Source organism: Neofelis nebulosa, chromosome 14, assembly GCF_028018385.1.
Source record: "Neofelis nebulosa isolate mNeoNeb1 chromosome 14, mNeoNeb1.pri, whole genome shotgun sequence".
Classification (NCBI taxonomy): Eukaryota; Metazoa; Chordata; class Mammalia; order Carnivora; family Felidae; genus Neofelis; species Neofelis nebulosa.
In genome coordinates, this window is record NC_080795.1 from 64310705 (window position 1) to 64327389 (window position 16685).

General features: G+C 42.9%; 1 protein-coding gene and 1 non-coding gene across 4 annotated transcripts in view; both read right to left on the reverse strand.

Moving 5' to 3' along the window:
* Positions 1-16685, reverse strand: part of SNTB1 (syntrophin beta 1) — a 242729-nt gene that overhangs the window by 49030 nt on the left and 177014 nt on the right. The gene's annotated exons all lie outside the window — the stretch shown is intronic.
* Positions 1220-1324, reverse strand: LOC131495198 (U6 spliceosomal RNA). The gene has a single exon (XR_009253829.1). It is a non-coding gene; the product is annotated as a U6 spliceosomal RNA (small nuclear RNA).

Sequence of the window (16685 nt, forward strand, 5' to 3'; positions counted from 1 at the left end):
TCTCTTTCCAGTCTTCTGTTTTCTTTCTCCGATTTCCCTTCTGCAATGCACAATATATTTGTGGCCAACATGCTCCTTTCTGGAGTAAAAGAACCACAAGGAAAATTCCAAAGCCATCTGAATGTTCTACGAAAGCCCAGCAGAACTAAATGAGACATAAGAAGGCAGTGTTTCAAATGTAGTGCCATGTCTAGTTTTGAAATCCTTCCAGGTATGAACATTTTCAGGAGATCTTAGACCTTTTACAAAGGCTTTTACTTACACAAAATTACCTATATACTAATTAAGTAGGAGATCTAACTTCAGATATATAAAACGGTAAATATAGTAGACTATTAAGAACCTAAAAAAAAAGGGGGGCTTTCTGAAAAAAATGGTTTTGCCATTTTTTTTTCTGTCCTGCTTTCAGAACACATTCATTTGTTCAATAAACATTTATTTAGTGTAACTTGTGTGCTGGGTACTGTGCTCAGTGCCTCGGTGCTATTTAATGGTAGTAAAACCCGGACAAGTCAGGAAAGGAAGAATAAATAAGCAGCAAATATAAAAAAGTAACTTTGGCAAGTCTTATAAAGAAACAAAATAGGTTAATATGATTTAAATATGCTATGAAATGTAACAGAAATTAGGAACAGTTCAATTGCTGTCCTCTGACAGTTCAATGTTCTAGCTCTGTGGAGAATTTTTTTTAATCTAAATTTTGGCTTCCACAATATTAATTATCCATTAGGGTCACTTGCAAAAGTACTAAGCATTTACTTAATGTTTCTAAAATAGGGATAAAAAGGTATTTTTAATGTTTATTTATTTTTTATTGTATTTATTTATCTTTTATGAAATTTATTGTCAAATTGGTTTCCATACAACACCCAGTGCTCATCCCTACAGGTGCTCTCCTCAATGCCCATCACCCACCCTCCTTTCCCTCCCACCCCCCATCAACCCTCAGTTTATTCTCAGTTTTTAAGAGTCTCTTATGATTTGGCTCCCTCCCTAACTTTTTTTTCCTTCCCCTCCTCCATGGTCTTCTGTTAAGTTTCTCAGGATCCACCTAAGAGTGCAAACATATGGTATCTGTCTTTCTCTGTATGACTTATTTCACTTAGCACAACACTCTCCAGTTCCATCCACATTGCTACAAAAGGCCATAGTTCATTCTTTCTCATTGCCACATAGTATTCCATTGTGTATATAAACCACAATTTCTTTATCCATTCATAAAAATATGGAACGCTTCACGAATTTGCAGGTCATCCTTGCCCAAGGGCCACACTAATGTTCTCTGTATCGTTCCAATTTCAGTATATGTGCTGCCGAAGTGAGCCTGGGATAAAAAGTTTTAAAGGACTGTATTTACTTGGATTTAATCATCTACAGTCTTTGCCACTCAGCAAGCTTGGAGTCTACCAAATATTTTTAAAACTTGGAATCTGCATGGGGCGCCTGGGTGGCTCAGTCGGTTAAGCGTCCGACTTCGGCTCAGGTCACGATCTCACGGTCTGAGAGTTCAAGCCCCGCGTCGGGCTCTGGGCTGACTGCTCAGAGCCTGGAGCCTGTTTCAGATTCTGTGTCTCCCTCTCTCTCTGACCCTCCTCCATTCATGCTCTGTCTCTCTCTGTCTCAAAAATAAATAAACGTTAAAAAAAAAAATTTTTTTTTTAAAAACTTGGAATCTGCAAAATAATATGGTAATTCTTTTAATGGATGGATGGCTATCCATCCATTCATTCAACTACATAAGAAACGCTTACCCAATTCCTGCGGGGTCAGGCTTCAGGGACTACAAAATGATTAAGACTTCACTCTTACATCTGAGGGATTCATAATCTCAATCACATAAGAGTAGGTGACTGGAAGTGCTGGAAGAGGAAATGTTCTGGGAGTTCCAAGGAGGGAGACATTGATGCTGCCTCCTAAAAGGAGGGTTGTGATAGAGGAGAGGTCATTTGTCCTGGAGTTGCAGCTGGGACTCTCCTAGTCACAGAAGAGGAGGAGGAAGGTACAAGAGGAAAGTAGTGGCACGGGCAAAGCTTAGGAACGGAAATAATACATCCAGAGAATGTTTGCCAGCTCTATGGGGCAAGTGTGTTGGCTGAAGAGGAAAACAGACATCATAGGAAAGAACAGCAGCGATGTGTGGCCACCCTTTAATCCCCACACCGAGGTGTATGAAACCACTAACAGTTTTTTACAAAACACGACTTCCTGAAACCTACATGCCATGTTTACATCACACCCATGGTCCAGGGTCTCTCCTCTTAAGCCAGGCAGTCATACAGTCATTGGTCCTCAGAAGACTTTTGGTGAGAGTTGTCTCTCCTGTGCCTGGACCACAAAGACTAGGCCAACAGCTGAACCAGGGAACAAAATAACCCCTTCGATCCTGCACAGTAGACCTGGCCTCATTAGAACTGTTTCTGTATCTCCATTGCCTCCTGTTTTAGGTTCCGTGTCCCGGTTGTACTGCACATGCATCCAGGAACCACCATAAATGTTTTCCGTAACAAGGTCATGATCATGCCCTTTATAGGGTTGTGTCCCATGACTTTATCTGAGCACTTGATTTTTTTTTTTTTTTTTTTTTTTTTTTTTTTTTTGCCATGTGGGGTGGCTGAAGAAGAAGGCTGGCAGAAGAAAGGTGGGGAAGGCATCCGGCAATCCACAGAATTGGCTGTGATGCTGACAGAGATGCTGGCCCTGTGGCAAGAATCTGATCTACATTGTTCTCGCTTCTCTCCCTTCTGATCCCTCACATCCCACTCTCTCTGTGTGCCTTTCTCAACTTGTAGCAGGAATCCCTTACTTCTTTCCAAGGCGGAGCTCAAGGCGCTAGCTCTACCCCATTAGCTACTTTTCACTAATGCTTCCCATGTTTAGCCAGTGCTTCCCACTCAGGCAACAACCTGGACTTTTGTGTGTCCCCCAAACTTGAAGCTCATTCCCTTTTGCTTTTCTTGGCCTCCTAGATAAAGATTGTTTTTTATAGACTGGCCCTAGCACTGACCCTCAAATTAAACCCTCATGCCTAGAGGCGCCTGGGTGGCTTAGTCAGTTAAGCATCAGGTCATGAGCCCTCAGTTTGAGGGTTCAAGCCCCGCATCGGGCTCCGTGTTGACAGCTCGGAGCCTGGAGCCTGCTTCAGATTCTGTGTATTCCTCTCTTTCTGCCCTTTCCCTGCTTGCGGTCTGTCTCCCTCTCTCAAAAATAAATAAACATTAAAAAAGAATTTTAAACGCTCATGCCCGTCTCAGCATTATTCCTACTGGAATGAGCTGTATGTTTTCATTTAACTCTTCTCCTGTAGCTCCAACTTCGCTCTGTGGTAACACCCACATTTTATTGAATGAGTATTCCAGCACTAGATATAAAGAGTTTGCTTTGTAAGAATTTCTTTGAATTTTAATTTAAGCATATGGTACATTATCTCCTTGGTGGATCTGAGTATGTATTTTGCAATTGAGGCTATGGTTTCTTATAACTTCAGTGCGTTTAAGTTGCCTTAATAATAAGGATATTTACATTTGTAAGTATTTACCAAACACCAGGCGTTACTTTATAAGCATTATCTTATTAAATCCTTAAACAATCCTGTGAGGTACGCAATTCCTATCCTCACTATAAAAGTCAGAGATCTTGAGGGGCACCTAGGTGGCTCAGTCGGTTGAGCATCCGACTTCAGCTCAGGTCATGACCTCACAGTCTGTGAATTCAAGCCCCGTGTCAGGCTCTGTGCTGACAGCTCAGAGTCTGGAGCCTGCTTTGGATTCTGTGTATCCCTCTCTCTCTGCCCCTCCCCTGCTCATGTTCTGTCTCTCTCTGTCTCAAAAATAAATAAAAAAACATTTAAAAAAATTTTAAAAAAAAGTCAGAGATCTTGAGTCCCATACCCAGTTTACACAACTATACTTTAGTGTTTGTTATGCCACAATACTCTCTTGTTTGTTACTGGTGGACACACAAAGGATGCTGGATCCCCAACATTTAGAATGCTTAGTATGGTCTAGGAAAGACCAAGTGGTAATACATTATAACAGGAAAATCCCTCCCTGAGGAAGAAGACCACAGTTAGAGAATAGTTTCCCTCTATGTTCTCCCTCATTGGAAGCAGAGGACCAGGAAGCTCATATTTCTGCTGAGTAGTTGCTCAAGACCAGATCACTGGACTCTAGGCCAGCTTCAGGGGCAAGAGGCCTGTGTTTAGAAGGGCCTCATGCTTGGTTTACATGCTTTCTAATGCTGTCTTGAAATTCTTAATAATTTTTGAACGAGGGGCCCCACGGTTTTACTTGGCGGTAGGTTTCAGAAATTGTGTGGCCAGTCCTGACCACTCTGTAAGCTCCGTAAACACAGCCACCGTCTGTTTCGTTCACTGTTGTAGCCCTAACACCCAGGACAAGTCTGGCACAGAGCAGGTGCTTTGTGTGTGTTTGTGTATCCAGTAGTCCCCCCTTATTTGCAGTTTCGCTCTCTGTGGCATCAGTTACCTGTGATCAACTGCAGTCCAGAAGCAGCTGGCTCTCCTTCTGAAGTGTTGTCAGAGGTCAAATAATAATAGTCTGACACTAGGTCACAGTGCCTGCGTCATGCCCCTTGCTTCATCTCATCACATGGGCATTTTCTCATCTCACGTCACAAGAAGAGGGACATAGTACCAGACAGTAAGAGTACAGGACAATATGGTATTTTGAGAGAGAGAGAACCATATTCACAGAACTTTTGTTCCAGAATATTGTTATAATTGTTCTATTTTATTATTAGTTGCTGTTAATCCTTTACTATGCCTACATTTTTTTATTTTTATTTTTTTTAATATAATTTATTATCAAGTTAGCTAACATACAGTGTATACAGCGTGCTCTTGGTTTCGGGGTTAGAGTCCTGTGATTCATCGCTTACATACAACACCCAGTGCTCATCCCAACAAGCGCCCTTCTCAATGCCCCATATCATGTTTTCACTCATGTGGAACTTGAGAAACTGTGCCTAATTTTTAAATTAAATGTTATCACAGGTATGTGTTTATAGGAAAAAACAGTTTCTATAGGGTTTGGTACTATCTGTAGTTTCAGGCATCTTAGTGGGGGTTGTGGAACAGATCCCCCATGGAAAAGGGGGGGACTACTGTGTGTGTGTGTGTGTGTGTGTGTGTGTGTGTGTTTAATTTAATGAAAGATTGGACTGAAGCGGAAGCCAATGAGCTACTCAAGAGAGTCCACATTTTTAGTAAGAAGTTCATATTGGATTGAAGGTGGGAGAGTCTAGAATGTTTAGGGAACCAGACAAGAGTCCTTGGCTTTTACCAAGACTATTAGACAGCAGGGCATTGGTCTCAAAGGGAGTGACCTGAGAGCTAGATCCCTGTAGCTTTCGGAGACAGGGTTTGGACTCTACTAAGTGGTTGAAACTGCCCTCACCACCATGAGTCACATACTTGTACTCATATTGCTTATTTGTACCCGTGTGTGTGTGTTCACCACACAGTGAATCACTTGTCTGTCTGTTTGCTTTCTGTCCCACTTCTTGCTCTTCTCTGCTGTGATGGTTAGTTTTATGTGTCAACACAGCAAGGTTATGCTATCCATCTACTCAATTAAACACTCATCAACGTGCTGCTGTGAAAGTATTTGTAGAAGTGGTTTAGGTCTATAATCAGTAGTGTCCTCTGAGATGCCTCTGATGCTCAGCACATCGCAACCCCTCTTCCTCCCGCCCCTCCACGTGGACCCGACCTTACTCTCGCCAACACGCCCAAAACCACGAAGCACACCCTGAGGGCTCCAGTATGCCCTGCATTCCTTCCTAGTAAACCCCACACTACACCCACTAGGCCTAGCCTGCGAGTGTTCCCCATGATGGGAAAAAAGGAGATTATCCTTGACAATCTGGGTGGGCCCCATCCAAGCAGTTGAAAGGCTTTATCAGCAAGACTGAAGTTTCTCAGAGGAAGAAGAGGTCCACCCGTGGAGTGCAGCTTCAGGTCCAGCCTGCAACTCTCTCAGTGGTCCAGCCTGTCCTTCTCAGTGGTCTGTCTTATTGGTTTCAGATTTGCCAGCCCCCACAATCACATAAGTCAGTTCCTTGAACTAAATCAATCTCTCTCTCTCCCCCCACCCCCACCCTCCAGCCGCCGGCTTCAGGAATAGAGGAAACAGCTGTTCTCTGTGATACTCCTTCCAAAATCATCTGGAAAAATAGTATCTACGTTGAACATAATAAAATCAGTTTACTATATATCGCTCAGGGTGAAGCGATACCTGGTAGTTCAGAGAGGACTGAATATATGGAGCTGGTAACAAAGTCTTTGGAATAGCTGGACAGCCAAAGTGGGAATGAGGAACCAACCCTGGGGCATCAGTGGTTTGAAGCTCTTCTGGTTGTACAGCTGACGGGACCAAGAGAGGGTAGTGATGACAGCAGAGCTCAGGAGTGGGGAGCTTCTGAGGACCAGAACAGGAGGCAGAATCGTGGTAGGACAATAGGGAGCTTGGCCAATGGAAGAAGGGACTGGCAAGCAGGAGCTAGAACCAGACGAGGCACAGCTACTCCGGGAGACGGTTATCCAAAGAAGAAATACCTTGGCTATTCCATGTTCCCGCCCTCCAATTTCTACCTATGCCTCACATTGTTCTAATTTAAGTAGATAACAGTATCTACAGGAAAACTGAGGATCAAATGAAGTATCATATGAAAAGGAGGAAGCACGGTCAGCACTACACAGAGTATTAATAGGAGTACATGCGGTGAAGTGCACAGTTATTAACAGTGTACTCATTTTTTCTCTCTATCCATATTAAGACCTGAGGATCAAAGACATACATGCTATTCTAGATAGACTTTCCAGAGAGGTGTAGCAACTCTGGGACCTCCTTGCTCTCCGCCAGGAAGGAACGTCTAAGGATGACGCTGGATCCTCTGCTGGCCCTGCAGGGCTCATCAGCTATGAAATGATAGCACTGCCATAGCAGCATATCCTTAACCAAGTCTGATCCCTGCTACCCCTGTGCTAATCATGTGTTTCAACTGCACACGACAGCACTTCCGATTCCCTGGAATGGGTTGTCTGTGAGGCATTCTACTTCCTTACAGGAAGCATCTGCAGAGGAGAGTATCACACAGAAGGTACACCATAAACAGCCCGACACTCAGCATCATGGAGTCTGAAACACACTTCTGTCTAGGATTTTCCTGGGTCTCTGGATCATCAGTAAGTTTTGAAAATTAGCCAGTCCAAACTCAAGAACGTCCTTCTTGTCTTTTCATCATTCGCTTCCCACAGTTTATTCCTTACAGCATCTTCTTATGTGCTTTTCATTTGCCAAACGCTGTTGGGTTTAGTCCGTTGCATCTCCACCTTAGAGAATCGGTGACCTTTTTCATTATACTCACTTTTCCCCTCTATCCATCTTAAGCCCTGAGGATCAAAGGCATACATGCTATTCTAGACAGATTTGCCAGAGAGGCATAGCCACTCCGGGACCTCCTTGCTCTCTGCCAGGAAGGAATGTCTAAGAATAACTCTGGCTTTATACTCACAATGTGGGGAGTGTACGGTTTTGGGTAGAAAACACATTAACCATGACAACACGAAGGACTGTGGATGTATTGCAGCTGGTATCAACAATTGCTCTGTTTTAGGAGTCTGTAAAGACACTCATCCTGACCTCTTTTGCCTCCTCATACAAGCCTCGCCTCCAACAAATTCTGGAGTCCTCTCCAGCCTCATCCCCCTGAGTGTCCTACACAGTCCTGTCTGCACTCTTTTCTCTCCCACCCCCACGGGAACTCAGTTCTCTTTACATCTGCATGGCGTGCAAAGAGGTGTGACTTAGGTTAAAGGAAGCGGTTTCCTTAATAAGTAAACATGTGGTCTCAGTGGCTGCAAAGATCCATTCTCATTAAATTAAAATTGAAAAAGGGATCATCCTCTTGACAACGACGACAATGACAATGATGGTGATACAAGTAAAAAAAAAATACCCATAGACCACTTGAGTTTAGTTTTACTATTTTCTCATTAAGAGAATATTATGGAACAATCCCTTCCTACTGCTTCTATTACAACAGTCACTAATTATCTACAGTTGACCGCATTTGTAAGAAAAAACTAAGTCCCCTATAAACACAGATTTTTTTTTAAGTGAGAAAAAAAGGCTGAAAGCTTTGCTAGAAAGCTACTCAGACAAAAAATAGAAACTGTCCTATGTCAGACTAAGAAGCTAAGAAATTTTGAAAAATCCATTCTCATTGGAACAGGACATCCCAACTGAATGAGGTGCTATGTATTCATTCATGGGACAGATGTCTCTGAGCACGTGCTCTATGCCAAGCACCGTGTTAGGAACTGGGTACATCATGACAAGCAGAACCAGACAGCATTCCCCAGAGGGAGCTTATAGACTGGAAGGGGGGATAGATGCTACACAAACCATCAAACAAACAATAAATATACAATTATAAATGGTGATAAATGCTGCCACTAAGAGGCTTACATAGAAGTTCTACTAAGTCAAGTCCACTTTTTCCTACTCTGGAAGCTTTGCTATTCTCCTGTTTTGTTTTGTTTTTAATTTTTACTTCAATAGTTGACATGCAATGTTGTATTGGTTTTACATTTACGAAGCTTTCCTATTCTTAATTCTGAAATTCCCTTTGCACTGACTGCCATTAGAGGCAAGTGTTAACATGGTCAATGAATTTGATGGGCACACCTGGAATAAAAGATGCACGGATGTTGCCAGCTTTCTGGATGTATTTTTGCAAACAGCAGATCCCTACAAATATGATCCTTCACCCACACCCTGTTCCCATGACTTTTTTGGGGGAGGGGATGTTTATACAGCTGTTAAAAAGAAAAAAGTCGGGGGGGGGGGAGAAACAGCTTTTGGGACTCACTCAAACAAAACAAAACAAAACAAAAAACAAAACAAAACAGAGAATCCAACCAAAACAGATAACTCCTATCCTGCTTTGATTTTCTACTTTCTCAGGCTTTAAAAAATCAGTTCAGAGAGTTTTCATTCACAGGGTGGATAGTGACTGACGAGACCGATGAGGTTCAGCAAAGTTCTGTTGTGGCCCCAGGAATGACATTCAAATGATTTAACAACCGCACAGCCACCCATCGAAGCGGGAGCCATGGGAAGCAAGCTGTCAGTCCCACGCAGTGTGCACCAGCCTAGGACCGGGCCTGGGAGGCAGCCTCGCCCTCTCCCATGGCACTTTTTTGGCCCTCCATCATGTTCCAGCACCCTTAGGTCTCACGACTGATTGCAGTATAACAAGGTCTTCCAGCCAATCAAACGTTTATTGAGCACATCCTGTGTCACTGAGCCCCAGGAAGTGGGTAGGTAAGAAGACACAAGCCATCCTTGTCTTCATGGAACTTGAGTCAGTGGTCAAACAAATGATTGCAAATTGCGATCATGAACAAAGCGGATGATGATATAAAAGAGCAGAGTGAGGGAATGACTTCATTTTTTTTTTTAACATTTATTTGTTTATCTTTGAGAGACAGAGAGAGAGCATAAGCGGGAGATGGGCAGAGAGAGAAGGAGACACAGAATCCGAAGCAGGCTCCAGGCTCCGAGCTATCAGCACCAAGCCCAACGTGGAGCTTGAACTCACAAACCATGAGATCATGACCTGAGCTGAAGTCGGACACTCAACCGACTGAGCCACACAGGCGCCCCCGGAATGACTTCATTTACATAAACTCATTCTCACAAGGACTGTTAGGACTTAAAGGCTAAGTCTTGTATGAGGTATTTGCATCTTAAGAAGGGACAAACCACTAAGCCAAAGAAGTGAATCGTTAATGATGGGATTTCAGCCATAAAATGGCATAATGAGAAAATTATTTGGAGAGATGGCACATTGGACAGGGGTTTTTCCTAATCCCATAAATCACCTCATCTGGGAAACCATCCGGGGAGCCTATTTTTAAAGCTGGCCGAAATACACAAATACAAAAAAGTTCTTGTCTAGAAGGGGGGAAATACTGAACTGTTCCAGAGGTTCCCTCCTAGGATAAGATCAAGCAGGAAGGAAGGAAGTTCTTTCAATGTTAATTGTACTCAATTCTGTATTGTTTGAGTTTTTAATGAGCCTTTATTACTTTTTTTTAATGTTTATTTATTTCTGAGAGAGAGACAGAGCATGGGTGGGGGAGGGGAAGAGAGAGAAGGAGACACAGAGTCTTTTTTTAAATTAATTTTTTATTGTTTATTTTTGAGAAAGAGAGAGAGACAGAGTGCAAGTGGGGGAGGCGCAGAGAGAGAGGGAGACACAGAATCTAAAGCAGGCTCCAGGCTCAGCTGTCAGCACAGAGCCAGACGTGGGGCTTCAACTCACAAACCATAAGATCATGGCCTGAGCCGAAGTCAGACGCTTAACCGACTGAGTCACCCAGGTGTCCCAAGGAGACACAGAATCTGAAGCAAACTCCACACTCTGAGCTGTCAGCACAGACCCCAACACAGGGCTTGAATTCACCTGATCTCACGAACTGCGAGATCATGACCTGAGTTACAGTTGGATGTTTGACTGAGCCACCCAGGCGCCCCTGATCACCATTTTGACTGGTAAGCTCTTAATGAGGATGTAAGTGATCGGCTAATTATGCAAAGCAAGAGTTTGGGAGCGCCACCAAGAAGGAAGCAGAAGCAGTTAATTTGCTCATGTCCACAGACTGGAAATGGTCCACTATCATCGTGCCGTATGTGTAGACAGAGGACACAGGGATGATCCCATCCTGCAGTCTCAAAGGCCTACGATCTGCAGAGGACTGAAGTCCTAAAAACGGCTGTGGTTCTGCTTATTTACATATGGTTCAAACTAAACTCAAGACTTCACTTCAAAACAGAATATATATAGTATGCTGAAGTAAAAAGGGTCTCTTGGTAGATTTCCCAACTGTAAAATTCTTCATTAATTCTTCAAAGCTAAACCTTTCTCTCTTTAGGAGAGCACTACTTTGCCGGTGCTTGTAACTGCCCACTGGGTAAGCTGTCTGCACACAGCCTAAAACCACCAGCTTGTACCATGTGCCTTTCCACTCCTCTCTGCTTCTCATGGCCTTATGTCATCCTTCCAGGGGAGAGTCTCCCTGATTCTCCAGGCTTATCTGGCCATTCTTCTCATTGGCTTTCTCAAACCCCAGGTTAATTCTCCATTCTCACCTTTTCATGTTTGCTCATAACAGAACCCCCATCTGTAATGCTCTCCTCCCATTTTTACTGCACCAAGCTTTTACCCACCCCTTCATGTCCGTGCACCTCCTCTAAAATACCCCTGTCTGCTTGTCATTAGCTGCAGAATCACTTGGTATGCATTTACTCTCTGCCAAGGACCCAACTGGGTACAGTGGATACAACAGTGAAGACAAAGCAGGTCCCTACCTCCAGGAGCTTAGTGTCCAGTGAGGGAGATAAGAATAAAAAAGAGAAGTTGACAGGGGCACCTGGGTGGCTCAGTCAGTTAAGCATCCGACTGCGGCTCAGGTCACGATCTCAAGGTTCGAGCCCTGCATCAGGCTCTGTGCTGACGGCTCAGAGCCTGGAGCCTGCTTTGGATTGTGTCTCCCACTCTCTCTCTGCCCCTTCCCCACTCACTCTCTCTCTCTCTCTCTCTCTCTCTCTCTCTCTCTCTCTCTCTCTCTCAAAAATAAATAAACGTTAAAAATTTTTTTTTAAAAAGTCGGCAAATAATTCAAATTGTGATAGGTACTATATTAGTTTCCTATGGCTACTGTAACAGGTTACCACAACTTGGTGGCTTAAAACAACAGAAATCCATTTTCTTACAGCTCTGGAGGCTACAAGTCTGAAACTAGTGACATTGGCCAAAGTCAAGGTGCCCACAGATCTCTACTCCTTCCAGAGGCTCTAGAGGAGAACTTTTTCTTTGCCTTTCTAGGCAAAGCTGTATCCACAGCTGTATTTGTTGTCGTTGTTGTTGTTTTTGCATTCCTTGCCTCAAGGGTCCCCTTCCTCCAACTTCAAAGCCAGAGAACACAGGATCTTCTCTCCCTGAATGCGTTCCCCTGCTTCTGTGTGAAGTTTCTCTCTGCCTCCCTCTTATAAAGGTAAGAGGGATTGTGATTATACGGAGGGTCCACCAGGATAATCTAGGACTACCTCACAGCATGATCCTTAATCGCTTATTCTGTGATTACAGATTCAAAGACCCCTTTTTTCACAGAAGATAATGTTCACAGGTTCCAGGACTTAAGACCTGGCTCTACCTGGAGGCCATTACTCAGGTTATCACAGAGCCTCTGCAGAAAACAAGCAGGATGGGAAGACAGGGCACTGCCTCTAAATGAGGTGGCCAGGGAAGGTGAATGCCATGAGGGAACTTTAAGTCAAGAATTAAAGAATGAGAACAAGTCTTGGTCTTTGATTTTTCATCAGTGTCCATCTCAAAATATAAATGTGCATTTAAAAAGTTCATCAGAATTCTATGTAAATAATTTATAATAATGGTGAGCCGCAGAACTGTGTCCTTTCCATCTCAGGAGAATCTAGCTTATTACCCTTTGAAATGGTCAGGTGGACCAAATGACAATATGCGCATATGCAGATTTGTTTTTTGTATGCTTCTGAAGCTAATTGCTGGTTGGTGCTTTTGCTAAAAACCCTGATTCTCTATTTATGTATGCCTCACTTCAAAACAAGTTTGAAGAATTAAATAACAATTTTGACAATGATAAAAGCCTTGATAAGGATATAGACCATTGGTCAATTCAGTAAACATTCAGAGTAGCCATTCAACTGTCAGGAAAATCCACTTCTATTCATTTGTTCCAAATTATTGGATATTAGCCAATTGAGCCTTGAAATCTATAATTTAAAGAATTGTTAAGGGTTTGTGGTTATTTTGCAAATGTCAAAGATGTGTTTTACTAGTAAAAAATAGAAGATTGGTAAGAACTGTTGTTTCTTTTCTTTTTTAATAATAGATGCTTCTCTTTAAATATTAAATGCTTTTCTTGTCTTAGCAAAAGTAATAGCTATTGAAGAAGATGTTTGGAGTGCTGATAATGTTCTCTTTCTTGATCTAGATTCAAGTTACATGACCATGTTCACTTTGTTAAAATTCATCAAGCTGTACTGATAACATACGTACATATGCATGTATGATATTTATTAAAATTAAAAGATAGCAATTCATTTATTGCTGGAAAAATCAGAAAATGCAGTAAAGCAACAAGAAGTACATAAAAACCACCATTATTTCCTGAAAATTTTAGTTGGAACATTTCAATTCACCCATTCTTTATCCATCCATTTATCTGTCTCTATGTGACAGACTGAAGATGGCCACAAACCCATCACTAGATGGAATCTCTTTCCTTTCTCCAGGCTGGCCCTGCGACTAGTTTTGACTACCAGCATGCAGCAGACATGACGCTTTAGAACTTTGAAGGTTGGGTTTTAGAGGTTCGCCACTTCTGCTTTTGTATACTTGGAACACTCCCTCCTGGGATCCTGCAAGCAGTCCAAATCATACGGAGAAGGCACCCAGAGAACCAGTGTGCTCCAGTTGACAATCCCAGCTGAGGTGCCGGCAGACAACCAGGACCGACTCCCTGCCGTATGTGTGCGCCATCTTGAATGGGGTAATTCAGTCAAGTCCCCAGATGACTGCTGCCCCAGCTGATAGCACATGGGGCACAAGTACTTTCTAGCTAAATCCAGTCAGCACACAGAATGGTGAGAGATAATAAAATGGTTGTTTTAAACCACTACCCCAATTAAAAATCATTCAACAGGTATAGAAATTACTGAGCAATAAATAGCTGAAATTCTCTACTTGTACCTTGTTCTATTTACAAATTTATCATTTAATTTACCTACAAACTGTCTTGGTCAGCATGGTGTATTATCACTACAGTTTTGGGCTGGCCACGAGATGGGAGAAAACTGGGCTGGGAAGTGGGATGGACCATCGCTACTAGCTTGTGGAGTGAAGGAAGCAGAAGTAAAAGCCACAGAGCAGGGCCATCCTGGGAAATCTGACTAGAGAGGAAGACAGAATGTGAGCCCAACACAGCCATGCCCAGTCTGGTTCAGCCTGAGAATGGGGAATTGGTAAACTGAAGCTGGAAGGAAAAGTAAACAGTTCAGGTACAGGGTAAAACATGCCTCCACGTCCCCACACTCACGCGAGGGAAAGAGCTTGGTGTCCAAGGGACACAGACAAAGGAGGAGGGGCATAGCAGTTAGGCTGGGTGGGGTCTCCCAGTACTGCCCTCTCACTTGGGGAATGATCTGAAATCTTGGTGAAGAATGGGGCCAGCTCCTGCTATCATCATTAGAGTGGTCTCAGGTGGGAGGGGGTAGCCAGCATGGAGGGGGTGCATTACATACCCAATGGTGAACTTAAATGTTAGAATTTAGATTTCACTAGTCAAATGAGGATGAAAATATCTGATATTCTAAGACATCTTGCTTGGATGAGACAATCTTAAATAACCTTAAAAACAAAACAAAACAAAACCCAACCCGTGTCAATTATAAGTGTGTTACCGACAATACCTCACAGACACCCTTAAGTCATGCTGAGGATGATGCCATCTCCAACCTCATCACAGTCCTCATGTTAAAAAGCAAAGACCCCTCATTCTAAAGCCCTTTACAAAACAAAAAGTACAAAGTAATGTGTACCACAAACAACTTTATCCATTTCCTGTGTCTCCCCCCCATCCACAACTCTTATTGTGAGCCCTGCCTGGGGTTGCAGCGGGTGGTCAGGATCATCAGCTATGCACATAACTGGTTAAGAAATCACAGTGTTGTTATGTTTTGAAGCTGCCACAGCAAAACAGCCTCCTCAAAATGAACTGCTTTGGTCACATGTTAATGGCACAGAGAAGCTCTGCCTAATCATTTTGATCTGTCTACAAGGTGTGCCTGCCAGCCTACACGTGTTTTCCACTTGGTTCAATCATCCCAGGCTTGGCAGTACGAGCCCTCAGACAGTCACAAGCATATGGCTGTCTCGAGTAATAAAGGTGATAGCCAGATAAGGCTCCCAGAATCTGGGGACTACTTTCTTTCCACTGGGTCTTTAGGCTTGAGGCACAAAAAGACTTCATTAAATTCCATTTAGTGTGCTTTCACCAAAAGCAGTAAAGCAGATTTTTTGGTTGGTTGTTCATTTTGTCTGTTTTAGGAAGAAGCGTCCTAAAGCAGAGGCTTTTGTATTTTTTAATCTGCGACTCACAGTAATGAAGACCTTTTAAACCACAAGCCGGTTCGCCCATAGGCGTGCATGTGTGTGTGAAAATGGAAATGACCGTTTTCACAAAACAGTATTTCTACTGATGGTGAATTTGATATGTGAGTCTGACCAGACTCTGGTGACAGTTGTTTGATCCAAACAGTCTAGGTGTTGCCATGAAAGTATTTTTTTTAATGTGATTAACCTTTAAATCAGTACACTTTGAGTAACGGAGATTAGCCTCCATAATGTGGGTGGGGCTAATTCAACCAGCTGAAGACCTAAAAAAGAAAAGATGAGGTCCCACAAAGAGGAAAGATTCTGTCTTTAGGTTGCCTTTGGACTCAAGAATGCAGCTATAACTCAGGCTGTTGAGCTTCCGACTTTGGCTCAGGTCATGATCTCATGGTTTGTGAGCTGGAGCCCCATGTCAGGCTCTGTGCTGACAGCTCGGAGCCTGGAGCCTGCTTCAGATTCTGTGTCTCCCTCTCCCTGCCCCTCCTCCACTCGTGCTCTATCTCTCTCTCAAAAATAAATAAACATGAAAAATAATAATAATAAGGGGCACCTTCATGGCTCAGTAGGTTGAGTGTCCGACTTCGGCTCAGGTCATGATCTCGCGGTTTGTGAGTTCGAGTCCCGCGTTGGGCTCTGTGCTGACGGCTCAGAGCCTGGAGCCTGCTTCGGATTCTGTGTTTCTCTCTCTCTCTGCCCCTCCCCTGCTCAGGCTCTGTCTCTCTCTGTCTCAAAAATAAATAAAACACTTAAAAAAATAAAATAATAATAATAATAAAAAAAAGAACGCAGCTGTAAAATCCTGCCAGCTTGCTAGCCTGCCATGAAGATTTTGGTCTCTCTCATTCTCTCTCTCTCTCTCTCTCTCTCTCTGTATGTGTGTGTATGTGTATATATATCCTATTAATTGTTTCTCTGGAGAATCGTCATACACTATGTAAAACACATGATATTTTTTATTTATTTTTTTTTAATGTTTATTTTTGAGAGAGAGGGCACGAAAAGGGGAGGGGCAGAGAGAGAGGGGGACAGAGGGTCCGAAATAGGCTCTGCGCTGACAACAGCGAGCTTCATGCGGGACTTGAACTCGTGAACCAAACTCAGGGGCTCAACCGACTGAGCCACCCAGGCACCCCAAACACATGATATTTTCTATTTCATTCTAATTAATTGAAAGAAAAATGTTTGCAATCCACTTTAATAAGTTATGGCTTTTAAAAACCAGCTTTATTATCATGTGATTTACATACCACAACCTTTATCCATTTGAAGTGTATAATTCAACGATTCTCATTGTATGTATAGCCTTGTGCAGCCATCACCTTAATCTAATTTTAGAATATTTCTATTATCCTCAAAAGAAGGCTCAGCATAGTCATTCTCTAGTTATCACTTGTTTTCTGAAAAGCACTGTTCTAAAGCAGTGTTTCTCGAAATGTGATTCAAAA